At 42.1% G+C, this 21716-nt stretch overlaps 1 non-coding gene across 1 annotated transcript; it reads right to left on the bottom strand.

Annotated features, from left to right (window-relative positions):
• Nucleotides 1–16499: 16499 nt before the first annotated feature.
• Nucleotides 16500–16574, bottom strand: LOC117069932. The gene has a single exon (XR_004431723.1). It is a non-coding gene; the product is annotated as a small nucleolar RNA SNORD60 (small nucleolar RNA).
• Between the last annotated feature and the right edge of the window lie 5142 nt (nucleotides 16575–21716).

The following is a 21716-nucleotide window of genomic DNA, read 5'->3' as shown; positions in this document are numbered from 1 at the left end:
TCTCTTCCTAGTTGAATACCCTTTATTTCTTTCTCTTGCCTGATTGCCCTGGCCAGAACTTCCAATACTATACTGAATAGGAGTGATGAGAAAGGGCATCCTTGTCTTGTGCAGGTTTTCAAAGAGAATGCTTCCAGCATTTGCCCATTCAGTATGATTTGGCTGTGGGTTTGTCATAAATAGCTCTTATTATTTTGAGATACACTCCATCAATACCTAGTTTATTGAGTGCTTTTAGCATGAAGGAGTGTTGAATTTTATTGAAGGCCTTTTCTGCATCTATTGAGATAATCCTGTGGTTTTTGTCATTGGTTCTGTTTATGTGATGGATTACATTTATTGATTTGCGTATGTTGACAAGCCTTGCATCTCAGGGATGAAACCGACTTGATTATAGTGGATAAGCTTTTTAATGTGCTGCTGGATTCGGTTTGCCAGTATTTTATTGAGGATTTTCGCATCAATGTTCATCAGGGACATGGGTCTGAAATTTTCTTTTTTTGTTGTGTCTCTGCCAGGTTTTTGTGTCAGGATGATGCTGGTCTCATAAAATGAGTTAAGGGGGAGTCTCTCTTTTTCTGTTGTTTGGAATAGTTTTAGAAGGAATGGTACCAGCTCCTCTTTGTACCTCTGGTAGAATTCAGCTGTGAATCTGTCTGGTCGTGGGCTTTTCTTGGTTGGTAGGCTAATAATTACTGCCTCAATTTCAGAATTTGTTATTGGTCCATTCAGGGAATCGACTTCCCTGTCTTGGGAGGTTGTATGTGTCCAGGAATTTATCCATTTCTTCTAGATTTTCTAGTTTATTTGCATAGAGGTGTTCATAGTATTCTCTGATGGTAGTTTGTATTTCTCTGGGATCAGTGGTGATATCCCCTTTATGATTTTTTATTGTGTCTATTTGATTCTTCTCTCTTCTCTTCTTTATTAGTCTGGCTAGTGGTCTATTAGTGGTCTATCTATTTTGTTAATCTTTTCAAAGAACCAGCTCCTGGATTCATTGATTTTTTGGAGGGTTTTTCGTGTCTCTATCTCCTTCAGTTCTGCTCTGACCTTAGTTAATCATTGTCTTCTGCTAGCTTTTGAGTTTGTTTGCTCTTGCTCCTCTAGTTCTTTTAATTGTGATGTTAAGGTGTTGATTTTAGATCTTTCCCGCTTTCTCATGTGGGCATTTAGTGCTATCAATATCCCTCTAAACATTGCTTTAGCTGTGTCCCAGAGATTCTGGTACATTGTGTCTTTGTTCTCATTGGTTTCAAATAACTTATTTATTTCTGTCTTAATTTCGTTATTTACCCAGTAGTCATTCAGGAGCAGGTTGTTCAGTTTCCATGTAGTTGTGTGGTTTTGAGTGAGTTTCTTAATCCTGAGTTCTAATTTGATTGCACTGTGGTCTAAGAGACTATTTGTTATAATTTCCATTCTTTTGCATTGGCTGAGGAGTGTTTTACTTCCAATTATGTGGTCAATTTTAGAATAAGTACTATGTGGTGCTGAGAAGAATGTATATTCTGTTGATTTGGGATCGAGAGTTCTGTAGATGTCTATTAGGTCTGTTTGGTCCAGAGCTGAGTTCAAGTCCTGAATATCCTTGATAATTTTCTCTCTCGTTAATCTGTCTAATATTGACAATGGGGTGTTAAAGTCTCCCACTATTATTGTGTGGGAATCTAAGTCTCTTTTTAGGTCTCTAAGAACTTGCTTTATGGATCTGGGTGCTCCTGTATTGGGTGCATGTATATTTAGGAGAGTTAGCTCTTCTTATTGCATTATCCCTTACCATTATGTAATGCCCTTCTTTGTCTTTTTTCATCTTTGTTGGTTTAAAGTCTGTTTTATCAGAGACTAGGATTGTAATACCTGCTTTTTTTTTTTTTTTTTTTTTTTTTTTTGGCTTTCCATTTGCTTGGTAAATCTTCCTCCATCTCTTTATTTTGAGCCTATGTGTGTCTTTACACACGAGATGGGTCTCCTGAATACAGCACACTGATGGGTCTTGACTCTATCCAATTTGCCAGTCTGTGTCTTTTAATTGGATCATTTAGCCTGTTTACATTTTAGGTTAATATTGTTATGTGTGAATTTGATCCTGTCATTATGATGCCAGCTGGTTATTTTGCCCATTAGTTGATGCAGTTTCCTCATAGTGTTGGTGGTCTTTACATTTTGGTATGTTTTTGCAGTGGCTGGTATTGGTTTTTCCTTTCCATATTTAGTGCTTCCTTCAGGAGCTCTTGCAAGGCAGGCCTTATGGTGACAGCATCCCTCAGCATTTGCTTGTCTGTAAAGGATTTTATTTCTCCTTCACTTATGAAGCTTAGTTTGGCTGGATATGAAATTCTGGGTTGAAAATTCTTTTATTTAAGAATGTTGAATATTGGTCCCCACTCTCTTCTGGCTTGTACAATTTCTGTAGAGAGATCTGCTGTTATTCTTTGGGATCTTCCCTTTGTGGGTAACCCAACCTTTCTCTCCAGTTGCCCTCAACATTTTTTCCTGCATTTCAACCTTGGTGAATCTGACAATTATGTGTCTTGGGGTTGCTCTTCTTGAGGAGTATCTTTGTGGTGTTCTCTGTATTTCCTGAATTTGAATGTTGGCCTGTCTTCCTAGGTTGGGGAAGTTCTCCTGGATAATATCCTGAAGTATATTTTCCAACTTGGTTCCATTCTCCCCGTCACTTTCAGGTACACCAATCAAACATAGGTTTGGCCTTTTTCCATAGTCCCATATTTCTTGGAGGCTTTGTTCATTCCTTTTCCTCTAATCTTGTCTTCATGCTTTATTTCATTAAGTTGATCTTCAGTCTCTGATATCCTTTCTTCCACTTAATCTATTCAGCTATTGATACTTGCCTATGCTTCATGAAGTTCTCGTGCTGTGTTTTTCAGCTCCATGAGGTCATTTATGTTCTTCTCTAAACTGGTTATTCTAGTTAGCAGTTCTGGTAACCTTTTATCAAGGTTCTTAGCTTCCTAGAATTGGGTTAGAACATGCTTCTTTAGCTCAGAGGAATTTGTTATTACCCACCTTCTGAAGCCTACTTCTGTCAATTCATCAAACTCATTCTCTGTCTAGTTTTGTTCCCTTACTGACGAGGAGTTGTGATCCTTTGGAGGAGAAGGGGCCTTCTGGTTTTTGAAATTTTCGGCCTTTTTGCACTGGTTTTTCCTCATCTTCATGGATTTATCTACCTTTGATCTTTGATGTTGGTGACCTTTGAATGGGGTTTTTGTGTGGTCGTCCTTTGTGTTGATGTTGATGTTATTCCTTTCTGTTTGTTAGTTTTCCCTCTAACAGTCAGGCACCTCTTCTGCAGCTCTGCTGGAGTTTGCTGGAGGTCCACTCCAGACCTTGTTTGCCTGGGTATCACCAGCGGAGGCTGCAGAACAGCAAAGATTGCTGCCTGCTTCTTCCTCTGGAAGCTTCATCCCAGAGGGGCACCTGCTAGATGCCAGCTGCAGCTCTCCTGTATGAGGTGTCTGTCCACCCCTGCTGGGAGGTATCTCTCCATCAGAAGGCATGGGGGTCAGGGATCCACTTAAGAAGGCAGCCTGTCCCTTAGCAGAGCTTGAGCACTGTGCTGGGAGATCTACTCTTTTCAGAGCCGGCATCAGGAACATTTAAGTCTGCTGAAGCTGTGCCCACAGCCACCCCTTCCCCCAGGTGCTGTGTCCCAGGGAGTTGGGAGTTTTATCTATAAGCCCCTGACTGGGGCTGCTGCCTTTCTTTCAGAGATGCCCTGCCCAGGGAGGAGGAATGTAGAGAGGCAGTCTAGCTACAGCAGCTTTGCTGAGCTGTGGTGGGCTCCACCCAGTCTGAATTTCCTGGCAGCTTTGCTTACACTGTGAGGGGAAAACTGCCTACTCAAGCCTCAGTAATGGTGGACACCCCTCCCCCCACCAGGCTCAAGCATCCCAGGTTGACTTCTGACTGCTGTGCTGGCATCAAGAGTTTCAAGCCAGTGGATCTTAGCTTGGTGCGCATTGTATGGGTGGGATGCACTGAGCAAGACCACTCAGCTCCCTAGCTTCAGCCCCCTTTCCAGGGAAGTGAATGGTTCTGTCTCGGTCTCGCTGGCATTCCAGGTGCCACTGGGGTACGAAAAAACTCCTGCAGTCAGCTCCATGTCTGCCCAAATGGCCACCCAGTTTTGTGCTTGAAACCCAGGGCCCTGGTGGTGTAGGCACCCGAGGGAATCTCCTGGTCTGTGGGTTGCGAAGACTGTGGGAAAAGCATAGTATCTGGGCCAGACAGTACCATCCCTCAAGGCACAGTACCTCATGGTTTCCCTTGGCTAGAGGAGAGGGTTCTGTGACCCCTTGTACTTCTCAGGTAAGGAAACACCCCACCCTGGTTCTGCTTGCCCTCCAGGCTGCACCCACTGTCTAATCAATCCCAATGAGATGAACCAGGTACCTCAGTGCAGAAATCACCTGCCTTGTGTATTGGTCTCACTGGGAGCTGAAGACTGGAGCTGTTCCTATTCAGCCAATTTGCCCAGGTATCTACTGTCCAGTTTTAATATAGTATAAAAGGAGAATATTCAGACTTATCCGAAGAGGCTATTAGAATAGTAGTCCTTTTTCCAAGTACACACCTCTGTGAGACCAGATTTTCCTCATATAGTTCAACCAAATATATCACAACATATTACCTGAAGAAGCAGCTATGAAAATGTAGCTATCTTCTATTAAGCCAGACATTAAAGAGATTTGCAAGCTGGGTGCAGTAGCTCATGACTGTAATCCCAGAACTTTCGGAGGCTGAGGTGGGAGGATCGCTTGAGCCCAGGAGTTCAAGACCAGCCTGGGCTACAAAGCAAGACCCCATCTCACCATCGCTAAATAAAAAGAGAGAGAGAGAGATTTGCAAAAAGGTAAAACAGTGCTACTCTTCTCACTTTCTTTTTCTTGGAAAATACACTTATATTTGATGAAGATGTCATTTTTGTGAACTTGCAACGGCTTTATTATTGTCATTTTTAAATTAATTAATAAACATTTTTAACATCTCATTTCTAAGTTTTAATGTGGTACATCTCAATAGACGTAACCACCTTAACAAAGGTTTTTTGGGTTCTCAGTAACTTTTATGAGTATTTTAGAACTGCTGCCCATGCCATATCCTTCTTAGTCAATACCATCATCACTCCATATACACACTGAGCTTTCCATTGGCTGTAAGAAGAAGGTTCCAGTTCTCACCTCCTAACAGAGAAAGGAGAGCAGAGAGAAACTAGGTGCTTGCAGAACTGGAGGCCCTGGAGACAAATTCTCAGCCTTGAGGCCTTCATAGCAAATAGGCTTTGCTTATCTAAATCAGCACAGAACACTAGAAGCCATGTACCAAACGACTTTATCCACACCATGGAGAGAACCTTGGTCCTCACAGGTAAAAAGTCTCTGAAAAGCCATTGACAGCAGTCCTTCAGGGCCAATGAAAAGAGGATTTCCATGCCATGTCCTCACCCTAAGCTATCTCATCACCCTACAAACTTCCAACTTCCATCTTTAGAAGGATTTTTCAACATTGTACTGTCAGACTACTAAATCTCTTTCTGTTACCCCAGTAAAAATACAATAGAAATGCAAGACCAGGCCAGGCGTGGTGGTTCACACCTGTAATCCCAGCATTTTGGGAGGCCAAGGTGGGTGGATCATTTGAGGTCAGGAGTTCGAGACCAGCCTGACCAAAAGGGTGAAACCCTGACTTTACTAAAAATACAAAAATTAGCCAGACATGGTGGTGCACACCAGTAATCCCAGCTACTTGGGAGGCTGAGGCAAGGAGAATTGCTCGAACTCGGGAGACAGAGGTTGCAGTGAGCCAAGACTGTACCACTGCACTCCAGCCTGGGAGACAAAGTCAGATTCTGTCTCAACTAACTAACTAACTAACTAACTAAATAAATAAATAAATAATAAAATTAAATAAAAACAAAACAATACCAATACCCAAAACCCGAAAAATCTGTTTTGGTTGTTAATGAAATCTCCCCAGCCTATGCCAAAAAGGGAATGGCATTGCCTGGCACTCCACAAGATGAGCAAACTCTTTCAAATCCCACTCCTCGAGGCAGCCACACCCTCCAAAGTCTCTTGCCTTTTTTCTCAGGTTTTTCCTGCACATCTCTTCTTCCTCCCTCATAAAAATCCCACTAGCTCCTCTTGGCTTTAGGGCTCTATCTTTTCTCTGTAAGTATCTCTCCCATTTTCCTACATAATTCAGTCTAGTTTTCTTCCCTTCTCTTCTTCACTTACTACATAGATCAATAGAACAGATCAATAGAATCGATTAACACAACACAAACCCCAACACAAAAGTATCAGACTCCCCCTTCGAAGGAGAACGAGATAGGCTGAGAATACTAATATGCAAATCTTTTTGGACAAATCACTTTCTTTTCTAACAGACAAATGACATGTAGCTCCAAAGTCTTTTATATTTTTACAATGGTTACCAATGAAAGGTGTTTCTAAATCTGGAGTTCTTAAATGAAAATCAGTACCATATCAGCTTTTACTGAGGGCTCTGCTTCGGTATTTTTCTTGACAGTATTGCTTCTCTGCTACTTCCTGTGCAAATAAACACGTGGAATTTTCAGGGACAGTGCTTTGTCATGAATGCATTGTTAGTGTTGTCTTGCGTTGTTGTGGTTTGGGCTTGCTCCTATTATTCCATTTTAATTAGAAATCTTTATTACTTTGACTTCATCATTATCACTTTAATTTCTTGTGAGCTATTTGGTTTGTTATATAATGAGATGCCTATTAGCATCCATAGTATTTTTGGCCCATAATTTTTCAGTGTTCAGATTTAGGACAATGTGTAATGGTACAAATACGAACCCTTCAGACTCCTATTGCTAAGATTTGTGAGATGTTATTACAGATAATTATATAATGATAAGTATGCCATTTCTATTATTTTGTTGTTGTATAAATAATCCCCTTGGAATGTCTTTGGACAGTGAAATTTTCTGGATGTTAGAAATGTTTCTTCAGCCGAGAAGTTGGAACAGGGTAGTTAGGAGTCACAGCGTTTGTGTCCCAAACAACTAATATCAAAAATGTTTAAGATGCAATGATTTGTAGCACATGCTGTTAATTGCTAAATCAAAATCTCTAGTCTGAATTTTCCTAAGCCCTGGTCTCATATATTCAGCCATGTTCCAAAAGCAGACCCATCATTTCCCCAATCAAAACCATCTTCCCTCTCTCCACATCAAACTGACCCTGTATAGCTATTCCAGTCTCAAGAGACAGTATGTACAAGTCACCCACTTACAGACCTGGCTGCTTCCTCTTCCCCTGTCTAAATCCCATGAATTCTGTCTCCTAGATATTTCTTAAACCCATCCTTTTCTCCCCACCCCATCCTTTTCACAGGGTCATCGTGGGCCACTTCATCCTAGCTCCTGTCCAACAGCCTCTCAGTCTCTATGCCCAGTGTATCTGCTTCCTAGGGCTGCCATAACCAAGTACTGGATGGCTTACACAACAGAAACTTACACAGCTCTGGATGCTTGAAGTCTGAAATCAAGTTGTTGGCAGGGCCATGCTCTCTCTAAAGTTTCTTGGGGAGAAACTGTTTCATGCCTCTCTCTTAGCTTCTGGTGTTGCCAGCAGCCCTTGGTATTCTTGGCTTGTAGATGCATCACTCCAGTCTCTGCTTCTGTCATCCCACAGCTTTCTCCCTGCGTGTCTCTGTGTCTCCTACTCTTATAAGGACATCAGTCATAGTGGATTAAGGGCCCACCCCATTCCAGTATGACTCCATCTGAACTAATTACATTTGCAAGAATCTTACTTCCAAATAAGTCTGTATTCTGAGGTTCTGAAAAGAGCATGAACCTTTCTGCTGTGGTTCAAATGTGTCCCCCAAAGTACATGTGTTAGAAACTTAATCCCCAGTGCAACAGTGTTGGGAGACGAGGTCTAATAAGAGGTGATTAGGTCATGAGGGCTTAGCCCTCACAAACAGGATTAATGTCATCATCACTAGAGTAGGTTAGTTATCACAAGAATGGGTTGCGTATAAAAGTGACTTCAGCCCCCTTTAGCTTCTGGCTCCCTCACACGTTCTCTTGCCCTCTCACCTTCTGCTATGGACTGACACAGCACAAAGACTCTCAACAGATGCCAGTCCCTGGATCTTGGACTTCCCAACCTTCAGAATTATAAGAAATAAATATCTGTATGTATAAATTACCAGGTCTGTAGTTATTTTGTGACAGCAGCAAAAAATGGACTAAGACACTCTCCAACCTGGTGCATCCATGACTGCAACTTCCTCTGACCAAAGGACAGGGGTGTCCTTGCTGTTCCTACTCTGGTTGGAGATCCAATCTTCAACAAGTAATACATTTCTATACGCAATGGGGTCTGTTTCCAGGTTTTTCTACTCCGTTCCATCGGCCAGTCTATCTACGCATGCACCAATTCCACACCATGTTAGTTGAAGAGGCTTTATGATATGTTGTCATGTTTCACTTTTAGAGGCTTTAGTGTACATTTAGCCTCTGCTCCCCACCCCCGCTGCTCATCTTCTTTCAGGTTCTCCTAGTGAATCTTCTGCATTTGTTCTTCTAAATAATTTTTATAAGGTACTTGTCAAACTCCAATTAAAATAATAGCTAATGCTAATTTCTCTGGTTTATTGTGGTCAGAGAATGCTAGATGCATTATTTCTGTTTCTTTACATTCATTGAAACCTTTTTATGGAATGATTTGATCCACTTTTTAAATGTCTATGTATTTTAAAATAAAGTGTCTTCTCTTATGTTGTGTGTATATATATATATGATTTATCTTATACATGCTCATATGTATATAATTTACCTTACACATGCTAATCAGAACTTCCATATTCCATATTCTTACACATGCTAATTAGATCTTCCATATTCTTACTAATCTTTTTGTCCATATGGTATTCCTGCTGTTGAGAGAGGTGGATTCTAATATGAATGTATTTAACAACTTCTCCTCGATTTTCTCATTGATTCTGCTTTATCTACAAAGCAGAGGTTTTTTACTGGATACCTAAATATTAATAACTGTGGTATCTTCATTGTGAAGATTATAAACTATGTTTGTCTCTTGAAACGCTTTCTGTCTCACCAGACACCAATCTTTCCCCCTTAAATGTTTATCCTTCTTTTTATTTTATTTATGTATTATTTTACATAGTATAAGTTTGTCTATTCCTTAATTGTTAATGTATCTGAATCTCTTCATTTTAGGAGTGTCTTCAACGTAGAGCATTGTGCTGAATTTTTGTTTGGTAGCCAAAACTGTTAATCTTTTTCTTTTAATAGGGTAAGGCTTTCTCCTCCTTCTCCTCCTCCTTCTACTTGTTCTTCCCCTTTCTCTCTCTCTCTCTCTCTCTCTCTCTCTCTCTCTCTCTCTCTCTCTCTCTCTCTCTCACACACACACACACACACACACACACACACACACACTTTCTTTCTTTTTCTTCTTTCTTGATGGGAATTCATCATGTGGCCCAGGTTGGTCTTTTAACTCCTGGCCTCAAGTGGTCCTCCTGCCTCAGACTATCAAAGTGCTGGGATTACAGGCATGAGCCACCACACCTGGTATATTTGCCATTATTATCAGTATATTTTGTCTCACTTCTGTTATATTATATGCTTGTGAGTATATACACAGATACGCCTGAATTACGATGGAGTTATGTCCAGATAAACGTATAATAAGTCAAAAATATTATAAGTTGAACATGCATTTAATACCAAAGAATACCCACAGAAAAGCCAAAAAAGTATAAGTCGAACCATTATAAACTGGGGGACATCTATAAATATGTATATATGGGCTGGGCACAGTGGGTCATGCCTGTAATCCCAGCACTTTGGGAAGCTGAGGTGGGTGGATCACTTAAGGTCAAGAGTTAGAAACCAGCCTGGCCAACATGGTGAAACCTCGTCTCTATTAAAAATACAAAAATTAGCTGGGCATGGGTGCACATGCCTGTAATCCCAGCTACTCAGGAGGCTGAGGCAGGAGAATCACACTTAAACCTGGGAGGTGGAGGTTGCAATGAGCCAAGGTCATGCCATTGCATGCCAGCCTGGGCAGCACAGTGAGACTCCATCTCAAAAAAAAAAAAAATGTGTATATGTATATGCGTGTGTGTGTGTATATATGTGTACAGATATATATACACACACATATATATACCTGTGTACATATATATACACACACACACATTTGCATGTATTTTTAAAAATATATAACAGTCTTCCAGTGTATCGTCTTTTTTTTAGAGACAGGGTCTTGCCATGTTCCCCAGTCTGGTCTCAAACTCCTGAGCTCAAATGATCCTCCTGCCTCAGGCTTCCAAACTTCTGGGATTATAGGCGTGAGCCACCACATCCAGTCCTCAGTATACAGTCTTTTTTTTTTTATCTTTCTTCTCTTTATTTTTAATCTTTTGGGATTTAGGAAGGCTGTATTTTTATAAAAAGTAGTTACCTTTATGCTAGTGCCATTTTATAATACTTTGGTCTCTCCTCTTGTGACTTTTATTTATTGATCACCTACTGTTTAAAAAATATTAAAATTAGCTAGTAGTCTCTTCTTTGCACTCTCATTCTTCTCCCTAGCTTCTAATATGAAATATCATTTTGCTCCCAGTTAATACCAATTAGTCAATCAACGAGCTTATCCTTTTCTTCATAAATGGTTCCCATTTTTGATAGCCTAGCTGTACAACGTCAATACGGTGAGAGCCCTGTGCTATATTTCTCCTTAAAACCATCAGTTATATATTTAAGCTCACCAGCAGTCCTTTTGCCAATGTCCCTCAGTCATTTTAGTTGCCCATAACTCTTTCTCCATTAGAGCAAGGCTCAAGGTAACAATAGCTCTAAGTTCTTGCATATTCATGAGAATTTGTCTGTGGCCTTTATCCTTGAAAGAGAGCTTGGCTGGATATAAAATTCTAGGTTCACAGTTTCTTTCCTTGAGTATCTTAAATATGTAATTCTGTTGCCTTTTGGTATGAATCGTTGCTGTTGAAAAGGCTGATTACAATTTGAGTGTCCCTCCCTTAAAATGACTTGACTTTTTCATATGAATGTCCAAAGACTATTTTCTTTTTCTTGTCATTTTACATATTTTTATTAAAACTCTTTAAGTTTTTTTTTCTGGAATATAACCATTCTGTGTCAATGTAGACACATTGTTTGCCCTTTCAATTTTCAGTGTCAAGTGATTTATTTCAGGAAAGTTTTCTTGCAAATTTTATAAAACTTGGTCATGTGGACACACTGCAGGGGCCCCTCCTAAGGTCTTGGAAGGGGACAGTACAAGTGCTGGTCCCTGATGCTGAGGCTTTGTAATAAACCCACCTCGGTGAGGCCATCAGGGTTAATAATTCTAATTTCTACACTTCAGTGAGCTACTATTTTATTGAACAGTCCTTTCCTGGGGAACTCCTAAATCCTCTGCGTCCTAAATTGTACCAAGAGGCAATTATGGCCAAGGGCTATCTCTTACTAAGCTGCAAACATTTTAAACAGTAGGAGCATAATATACTCCAGGAATGGTTGATTACTCACACCTCTGATGGCCACGCTGTCTCAGGGCTCTGTGTCATTGGGCATCTTTAAACTGTGGCTCCAAGTCGGTGGATGTTTATTGAGAGGTCAATGTATGCCCAGCACTGTGCTAGTCACATATGAAAATTAGTTAATGGGAATAAAGGATATAGAACAGTGTCTAGCACAGAGTAAATCATTGCTATTATTATTACTCTGAACAGACATAAAGGCTGACCCCAAGATATTGAGTGTCCTGAGTGACCAATATTGGTATTCATGACCTTTCCAATCTGACCCCCGGACCCTCTGCCTGCTGTGGACATTCAGACTTCTTTTCCATTATCTCCTGTAGTCTATCCTACTTTTTTTGTAACCCCACCCTTATTTCTTGCTGGAAAACCACCTCCACCAAACTCTCATTCCTTGTTATTGGAAGAGACCTGGCCTCATCCCAGCTCCAAGGAAAGCACATGAGCTAGATCTCAGCCAATCAACAAAGATCACATTGTTTGGGGCACAGTAATTGATCGAAGGATGAACACATGACCAATCAGAAGCAACAAGATGTAACAAGATGTCTTTTAGCTATCCAGGGAAAGATATACTATTTTCTGCTGAGAGAATGCAGGGTCTGACTTGCACACGTATGTTTATAGCAGCACAATTAACAATTGCAAAGATGTGATACCATTGACTAAGTGCCCATTGACTGAGTGGATAAATAAAATGTAGTGCATATACACCATGGAATACTACTCAGCCATTACAAGGAATGAAATGATGTCTTTCTCAGCAACTTGGATTGGAGCTGGAAGCCATTATTCTAAGTGAAATCACACAGGAATGGAAAACCGAAAACCATATGTTCTCACTCATAAGTGGGAGCTAAGCTGTGAGTAAGCAAAGGCATACAGAGTGGACTTAGATACTCAGAAGATGGAGAGTAGGAGGTGGACTAAGAATTTTAAAACTACACATTAGGTACAATATACACTACTTGGATGACAAGCGCACTAAAATCTCAGAATTCACTACTCTATAATTCATCCATGTAACAAAAAAAACGCTTGTACCCTAAAAGCTATTGAATTAATACTTAAAAAAAAAAAAAGCTAATTAAAATGTTTCACCCTCAAACTCACAACCATTGAAAAAACAAAAAGGCCAGGTGCAGTGGCTCACGCCTGTAATCCCAGCACTTTAGGAGGCCAAGGCAGGCGGATCACTTGAGGTCAGGAGTTCAAGACCAGCCTGGCCAACACGATGAAACCCCGTCTCTACTAAAAATACAAGAATTAGCTGGGTGTGGTGGTGTACGCCTGTGATCCCAGCTACTCAGGAGGCTGAGGCAGGAGAATTGCTTGAACCTGGGAGGCAGACGTTTCAGTGAACGGAGATGACGCCATGCACTCTACCCTCAGCAATGGAGCAAGACTCTGTCTCAGGGAAAAAAAAGAGAGAGAGAGAGAAACAGAGAGAATGCAAGGTCTGAAGCTGTTGCAGCCCTTCTTTGACACGAGAGAAAAGATTGTCTGGGATGAAGCCCATAACTGAAGTCAAACAATAAGATGTGGAGACACAGGATCTGGACATTTTCTGATGAATGCCCGGATGCATACCTAAAGCTAGGCCTGGTTCTCACTCATGCGAAACAATAGATTCCTTCTATCTTCAGCTGGTGGGTTTTGGGGTTTGTTGTTTACAGCCAAAAGTATTAAGTGGCACACAATTTGCTCTTGTTTTCTGTAATTTTACTATTGAAGAACACTGAAATATCCCTCTCTAAGACACTGGGGATTTTAGCTAAAGTTAAAAGGTTAAAACACAGCCGCACACTCTGCCCCCTTCTTTGCCTTTATCAGCTCAGAAACAGAGCTCAGAGATAGTAGTGTCAGAGAGGATCTAGGAGCTGACTTCACTCTCCCCGTAAATTTTCTTTCCCACATTGTCTTGCCTTTTAGAAGCCTGAAAATACTCTCTTCTTTATCTTGTCACCATAGAAGATGTGTGGCTCTTTGTTAAAATACTACTTAAGCAAGGCCCCTAAGCCACTGCCTTGAGAAAGAGATACTTTTGAAGTAAGGTCTCTCCCCCATGATGGGTAGAACATGCATTAACAAAACTTTTTCTTTTGTGCATCTGACTTTTGCTTTCAGGAAAGCATCTCAGCTAAGAACCTAAAAAGGGAAAGGAAAAAAATTATGTTTTCTCCCTACACTATCTTCTGTGTGTCCGCATAATTTTCCACTTTTCTACCTTTGTTCAGCTTAATCTTTCTATCTGGGATGGCCTTTTGCTCATCCCTGCATATCTAACATTCTCTTCATTTTTCCAGAGTTTAGGTCAAATGATGCCTTTTCTGTAAGGAATGTAGTAAAGTATCCAGGGAAGAGGAGGCATCAGCTCAGCAAGTGACTCCCAGAGAGTTTAAGAGACCAGTGTTCTGTGTGTTGCGCTTGCACCTTTCTTATAACTGTGGAACTGTTTTGAATTTTTCATAAAGATTCAAAAAGTGTAAGCTCTTTGAGAGGCTTGTCATCAATAGAGAGAACTTCACAGCCATATTATTAATATAATAACACTCTTCCTGTTGGGGTCGATTTGAAATAGCCCAAAACCTGTCCCTTCTCCTAGACAAAGTAGATGGGCCCCTTGTCAAATGTGCAAAGTATTCAGGATTTATCTGCATTCCTCGCACACAGTAGGTATTCAACAGATGTTTTTTGAATGAATGAGCGAACAGGGATGGGTTCTACACACAGGCATCAATGCATTCGTTGTGTTTGGAAATCCATAAATCATTTTTCTATTTTATTGATGTAAGAAAATATTATTAGTGTTCCAGGGTCTTATCCCTCCATTCAAATAGGAGAGTAAGAAGGAGATTTTCTATCGACTGAAATAACTTTGCTTCCTCACTATGTAACGGGATAATTGAAGATGCATGCAAAACTAATGGATTCTTGGTGAAAGAAAGGGATGCATGAAGAGAACCTGATATCATTGCACAATGACAAGAGCAGCATTTATTTATCAGAAAAATAAATTGGATTTGCTTGGCTCCTGGCACTGCCCCATTGTGATGCTAATTACACCTTTGCAGCAACTCATCTTGTTCTCCTGGGCCCCCCGCTGCTTTGTCTTCTCTCATTTGTTGGTGCTTCTTGCATCAGACGACCCCTCTGCCTGACCCTATGTACAAGTGCAATGACATATATGGGCGTAAAACCTGCCAACACCATCACGGGTATCGCACCTCAGAAAACAGAAAATTCCCACTCTTTGAGTAACCAGCAGGAGATCATACTCAGCCTGGGTGCTGCAGGACTGACCTCAAATTCTAATTCCACTTAGAAAGCCTTGACTCTGACTACTCTCTCAAAAAGGTGCTGTCAAAGTGCCTGGTGGGGAACTCTCACCCCGTGTCTCATGTTGCTGAAAGGGAATTACATCAGGAGTTCAAAAGAGCCCATTTCTGGTCCCATAACAGTGCTTGTGTGACTTTGATTAATCGTTCAACATCCCCAGGTTTCAGGCTGCTGATCTGGGAAGTGGATACAGCATTAACAGCCCTAAGTTCTTCACAGAGTCATAGTGAGGGTCAAATGTATGTGAAAATGCCATGAAAGAAAAGCAGCTTCCAACACCCCAAAATTCTATCAATATGTAGATGCTAGAGCAGTAGTTATAGAGGCATGAGACATCACAGCAAAGAGAAGATAGAATGGATTAAGGAACTTTGGGCCAATCTCCAGATGAAATGGAATGGCGGCCCTCCGCCGAGATGAGCCTGGCCCTCTGCCATACCTGTGGTTGATAGTATCACCAAGAAGGTGTTTATTGGACAAAGCTGTACAATATAAAGTCTAATTTTAGCATACATTAATTTAACCTGCATCTCCAACAGGTAACATCTGTGGCATCTGGTGATGTTTGGGACAGCAGAGAAAGGGCATCTGTGGAAACTGTGTGGTGTCTTCGTTTCTCTCCCCATCTAGGAAGACATGGCTCTTGGCATCTTTTCTCACCTGCTTTTACATTCTGCTCAGTTGTGGCTCTCCCTCTCTTGTGTATTTTCTCTTTCACTACTTCCCTCTCTTCAAATCACAGACACACCTAGACACCCCCCACACAGAAAGTCAAACCTCTGCAGAGCCACCTTTGCAAGCTGAAGGAGTCTCCCCCATCCCTTAGGGGGATGTTCCATGGTCTAAGCATTCGCCAGCTCAGGCTTTGGATAGCCTCGCACCAGAACTGCTTCCTCAGGGCCCCCACTGACCTCCTCACCTCCTCGCCAGGTGGTCTTTCCCCCTCGCTGTCCTTGACCCTGTCGACCAGTCACCCCATTCCTGGAGTTTCCCTTCCCATGAAGCACCCTGTGTTCCCCTCTCTGGGTGCTCCTCCCAGCTTTCTCAACTGGACTTCTTCTCTACCTTCCCCCATGGCCTCCAAAGTGGAGATCTGTCCCTCGGCCCAGCTCTTTCCCACTTTCTCCATGTTTACTTTCTGTGACCTTCTCAGCCCTCCCAGGCCCCAGCTAGCACTCTCTGAAGATAACTCCAGAGCGTGAACTCTCCTGGCTCACTGCCAGCTGTGTGGAGTGTCTCCCATGTGTCCTAACCTGTGTGTGCCAGCAGACACCCCTGCTCACCATCGGCCCACTGAGATGATTATGCCCCTCACACCGCCTTCTACCTCGGACTCTATATTTCTATCAGGTGGGCAAACATCCTTGCAGTCACCCAACTGTGGGGTCATCTGCACTGCCGCTTGCATTCTCTGCCAACCCTGAGAACTATTTAATTCCTTTTGCTGCAAATCATGCTCAAGCCATGATTGCGGTTCTCCCAAACACTAACCTTCCAACTGCCTTGCCTCCCAACCCAAGCATCTCTCTTTTTTCTTATTTTTTCTTTTTTTTTTCTCCCCCAAGCCTCAGTCTTGCAAGACTGCAAGTGCAGCTTTCATACGAGCTGTCAGAAATTAAAGTAATTCATCACATCCTCCCAAGCATCTATTTTTTCTAACACAACTGCCTGGTCCATCTTCCTAAATTACAACATACAATTCCCAGATTCAAAAGCCACTGTCAGCCCCCACAGTCACTTCTCACCTCGCTTTCTATAGAGTTCAGTCTCCTTCTCTTGGCATCTGAGCCCCTTGTAAGTCTTGCCCCAGCCATTTTTGCAGCTTTATTTCCTACTCCCCTTCACATGGACTGCATATTTCCTCATAAATGGAGTAACTGCCACTACCCAAGCACGCCCAGGACTGCCCCACCTCTAGGCCTTTGCTCACACAGGTTCTTCCCGGAGTACCCTTCCTCACTTTCCATCTCTATTTGTCAAAATCATTTGAGGCCCAGCTCTAATCCACCTGCCAGGAAGCCTTCCCAGATTCCTGCTTTTCTGTCATGCTCATTAAAACCATGGGCATGCATGTCCCATCTTTTCACTAAACTATAAATTCCTTTAGCGAGCAGGCCGTTCCTCACTCACTGATGAATGAGTGCCACCCGTCCCATGCTACCCGTGCAATAATTCTTCGCTATGATAAATTCATTTGCTGAAATAAATTCTCCTGGAGTCAGTTCAAAACCTCCTCTGAAATTAACCTTGATCCATTTCTTCCAATGCTCTCAAATTTTTCTTAGACCTAAATTTCCTCTTTTGAATTATCTAGGTAGACTTGCTAGGTGTCCAGTGACCACAACATCCATCTTGAAACTTCAGGAAAGAATAATCCAATACATATGAAATAATAGAATAATATTAGATGAGGGGATGTTTGTGAGCTATAAAATGCCCAAAGGAGAAATGCTGCTTGAATATTTAATTAGCAGTGATGCAAGTGATATGGTTTGGCTATATCCCCACCCAAATCTCATCTTCAATTGTAGTTCCCATAATCCCTACGTGTTGTGGGAGGTAATTTAATCATGGGGTAAGGGGCAGTTACCCTTATGCTGTTCTCGTGATAGTGAGTTCTCACGAGATCTGATGGCTTTACAAGGGGCTTTTCCCCATTTTGCTCTGCACTTCTCCTTGCTGCCACCATGTGAAGAAGGATGTGTTTGCTTCCCCTTCTGCCATGATTATAAGTTTCCTGAGGCCTCCCCAGCCCTGCAGAATTATGAGTCAATTAAGACTCTTTATAAATTACCCAGTCTCCAGTACGTCTTTATTAGCAGCATGAGAATGGACTAATTCAGTAAGAAACTGAAGGAGTCACAAGGAGAGCCACTCCTCCTGACATTTCAGTTCCCTGAAAGCGTGGGATCTCCTGTTTCTATGACCAGGGAAAGAGACAATTTCATTTCCAGTGTAGAAATAGAAGATTTACTGAAGTAAAGTGAATTGGGCAAGTCGGCACATTGATAGGGTAGAGAGAGCCAAACAGACTCTGAACAGGGCCAGCTTCAAGAGCATGCAACTTGGGCAGGTGTGCACAGCCCCGTGCTCAGAACAGAGCACTGGCTTAATGCTTGACTGTTGCCATCTTGAAATTTCTAATTTTTGAACAAAGACCCCCACAGATTACAGAGCCAGTCCTGGTCTGGGCCTCTGATGTCAGAGGGCTGAAGGATGAAGAAGCGCTGAGGAGGTGACATCAGTGAGCTGCCACATATCTAATGTCACTTGATTAGCAGGGAGGGGAATTCTTGCCTTAAGGGAAAAAGTTACATATTTGCTAAAAAAACATGATTCAAGCTACTGCTCTTCTCTTTTGTAAGCTAGCCTATGAAAGCATTATAGGAAACTTTCTTTTCTAGAGAAGGGAGGAGTAGAATTTCCATTCAACTAAAGGTTTCCATGTGGAATCACGAGACCAATTAAAATGTATTATATGCAAATGTCTCTGGCATGTATGCTCATAAATGTGTTTACAAATACTCCAGGGTGGCATGTCTTGACTGCAAATTATGCAGCCTCTAGTCTTTTAGAATATTTCTCAAATTTTCCTTTTAGAAAGTGGCATGATATGGCCCTAAATAGTTTACATCTACAACCTGCAAGTTTCCTTCAGTGGAATATCTCGGTAAGGGATCACGTATGTCTATCACATCTGAGAAAGCATTCCTCTGTTAATCAGAAGAGCTAAGAAACCTACATTTTCTAGGCAAATGCCTGCACTGGAGAAACTAGAGGGTTTAACTACAATATTTGTCTTGTGACTCACTTTGGCTTTGACAGTTTGACTACAATAATTATCACTTTCTTAGGCAATATTTAATGAAGATAATAAGATAATCCTGTGCACTACTGCACTTTCTCATTGAATCTTTTTAATCCATTATAGCAATGATAGAAAAAAAACAGTGAAGTTTTTATTAACTCAAGACTGAATTTTCATATATGTTACCAAAAAAAAAAGGTGCTTCACAATATATAATTTTAAAGTGCAGATATACCATATTTATTTGTGTAGTGGGATTTTAAAAGTTCTCTGAATGAAAGCACTAACATTCTCTTTTGGGGTGGTGGGGGGTTGCTCTCATTATTTAGGAAAATATCTTGATCAGCTGCTTGTGGGGTTGAAGGAAAGATCCTCTCAGTTGACTTAAAACAAGTTAACCAGACACAGGTGAGCTGCTCTGTATGGGAGAGTCAAGGAGATGAGAGAAGCCAAGAGAGAAAGGTTGAAGGAGAGCGCCCCAGGGACTTTGAAACAGAGAATAGCTATTATAATATTCAATTTCAAGTTGAAAATCAATTCTGTCTCCCCAGCTTTCCTTCAAGTCCACCGCCCCCACAAATGCTTCCAGTGTGAAAATCAAGGGAGGGGCAGAGTTGTGCACTCAGAGTGCCATGAGCAGACAGACCCTTGGGGCCTGCCAAAGCAGAAACCGGGATTTGCTGAAACCTCAGGGAACACATCCAGACCCTGGGGCTGCCCTGAGTTTCACGTAGCCTCTCCTTCAATATTACCTCTAATTTTCAATAAGTAAGTATGTTCCCTGGGAAATTCTCCCCAGTGAATTTATTTATTTATTTATTTATTTATTTATTTATTTATTTATTTATTTATTTATTTATTTATTTTAAGATGAAGTCTCAGTCTGTCACCCAGGCTGGAGTGCAGTGGCGCGATCTCAGCTCACTGCAACCTCTGCCTCCCGAGTTCAAGCAATTCTCCTGCCTCAGCCTCCTAAGTAGCTGGGATTGCAGGCACACACCCCCACCTCCAGCTCATTTTTGTATTTTTAGTAGAGATGGGGTTTCACCATGTTGGCCAGGATGGTCTCAATCTCTTGACCTTGTGATCCACCCACCTCAGCCTCCCAAAGTGCTGGGATTACAGGTGCGAGTCACCGTGCTCAGCCTTTTTTTTTTTTTTTTTTTTTGAGGCAGAGTCTGTCTCTGTTACCCAGTATGGAGTGCAGGGACATGATCTTGGCTCACTGCAACCTCCACCTCCTGGGTTCAAGTGATTCTCCTGCCTCAGCCTCTCGAGTAGCTGGGATTACAGGCATGTACCACCATGCCTGGCTAATCTGTGTATTTTCAGTAGAGATAGGGTTTCACCATGTTGGCTAGGCTGGTTCAAACTCCTGACCTCAGGTGATCTGCCTGTCTTGGCCTCCCAACGTGCTGGGATTACAGGTGTGAGCCACCATGCCCAGCCTGTTTTTAATGATTAGACTGATCTACTATGACTGTCAACGGAGTTTCCACCTCCTACTCTACCTCTCCCCCAAGGGAAGACTTTATCTTGAACAAGCCCACAGAAGATGAGAGAGGACATGGCCCTGCCTCTGCAATGGGTGCCTTCTTTTCTCACTTTCTCACTAGAACTTTAAGCTGGTTAGATTTTCTGCACTCCCAAGCCCTGTGGGAAAACTCTGTAAGAAACTGGGGCGAGAGCAACCACCAGCATCTTCTTCACTCAGGGTTAAAGTTCTTAAGGCTCATTCTTTCCTTCTCCCTTCTTCCCTAGCCGCTCCCTGGAAATCTTAAACACACTCACCAAGTGGGCCCTCTTCCTCAGCTTCCTCTCAACCACCCCATATTTAAAATGTGTTTTTTGAGCACCAACTCTGAGTAAGGTAAGACTTAAGGCAGTCTTGCTTAAAAGGTTTTTTTTTTTCCTTTTTAGGAAGAAATGGCTGAAGGAAGAGGAAAATATTGGAAAACTCACCCACTAGAGTAGCTATACTAAATAATCTTATCACTGTAACTTACAAATAGCCTGAGGCTAAGGTCCCTTGCTCTACACACCCGTGACTCACCACTCACCGGTACACTCTAAAATCACCTCCTCTACGTTTCTGGATGGTTCCTCTCTATAGGGTCTGGGAGATGATGACCAAGTCCATTTCACTCCAAAAGTGCATAACAAGATAGCCTGAGGTGAGATAGGTGGCTGAGGGTTTTTTGAACCTAGATGAAGAGAAACTGGGAAACTCGTTTCCATCTGTGAACAGTTTTCTTCCTAAGTGGGATATGCTTGAGTTTGCATTTTGATGTAATCTCTTCTTAGTTCTGGGGAAACGTGCCAAAGGTCCATACAAAATCCATGGAGCAAAGAGACTTTACTGGAAAGAAGGGGTTTGAGACAATGTGGCTTTGGCGTGCCGAGTAGCACTGCATAGTCATCCCAGACGCTGTTATTTTTGTGGGCAGAGCTGCCAATCCTGCAGGGTGTTGGTGACAGAAAGGCGTTTCCCTCCTAAGTGATGGCTGAATCTGCCCTTTGCCCATTCTTTTGTGTCCTACAGTACTGCAAGTATGTTCTGAGAGCAACTGTTGGACCGTGAGAATGGGATGTCGAGGTCTTGAGGAAGGATACACAAGGGTCGTTCCTCACCTCACCCCAAGAAGGGAGACTCACCGGGACTCCAGGCTTACCTCCCCCAGTGCAGCCTGGAACACAGGCAGGATTTAAGACCAGGTAACCTATCCTGGAGAAATGTATGCATTTCCTGTGGCTGGCAGTGGGGCAAAACAGTGGTCCTAAAGAAATCAAACCTGGGTGGACTTCTGACTCAGGTGAGGGGGGAAAGGTCCTCCTAGTCTTGGGGTCCAGGACCAGTTTGGCTTGGAAGCACACAGCTGTGAGACAGAAGCATGCTGGGAGCCCAGGTCAGGTGGGGCTGAGAGAGGACCTGTGCAGGGGTTGTATATGACATTGGATTACCTATGGCCAA

The sequence above is a fragment of the Trachypithecus francoisi genome, unplaced genomic scaffold (genome assembly GCF_009764315.1).
Source record: "Trachypithecus francoisi isolate TF-2019V2 unplaced genomic scaffold, Tfra_2.0 Contig01579, whole genome shotgun sequence".
Lineage (NCBI taxonomy): Eukaryota > Metazoa > Chordata > Mammalia > Primates > Cercopithecidae > Trachypithecus > Trachypithecus francoisi.
Note: the sequence above shows the minus strand (reverse complement) of the source record. Positions and strands in the feature narration are given on the sequence as shown.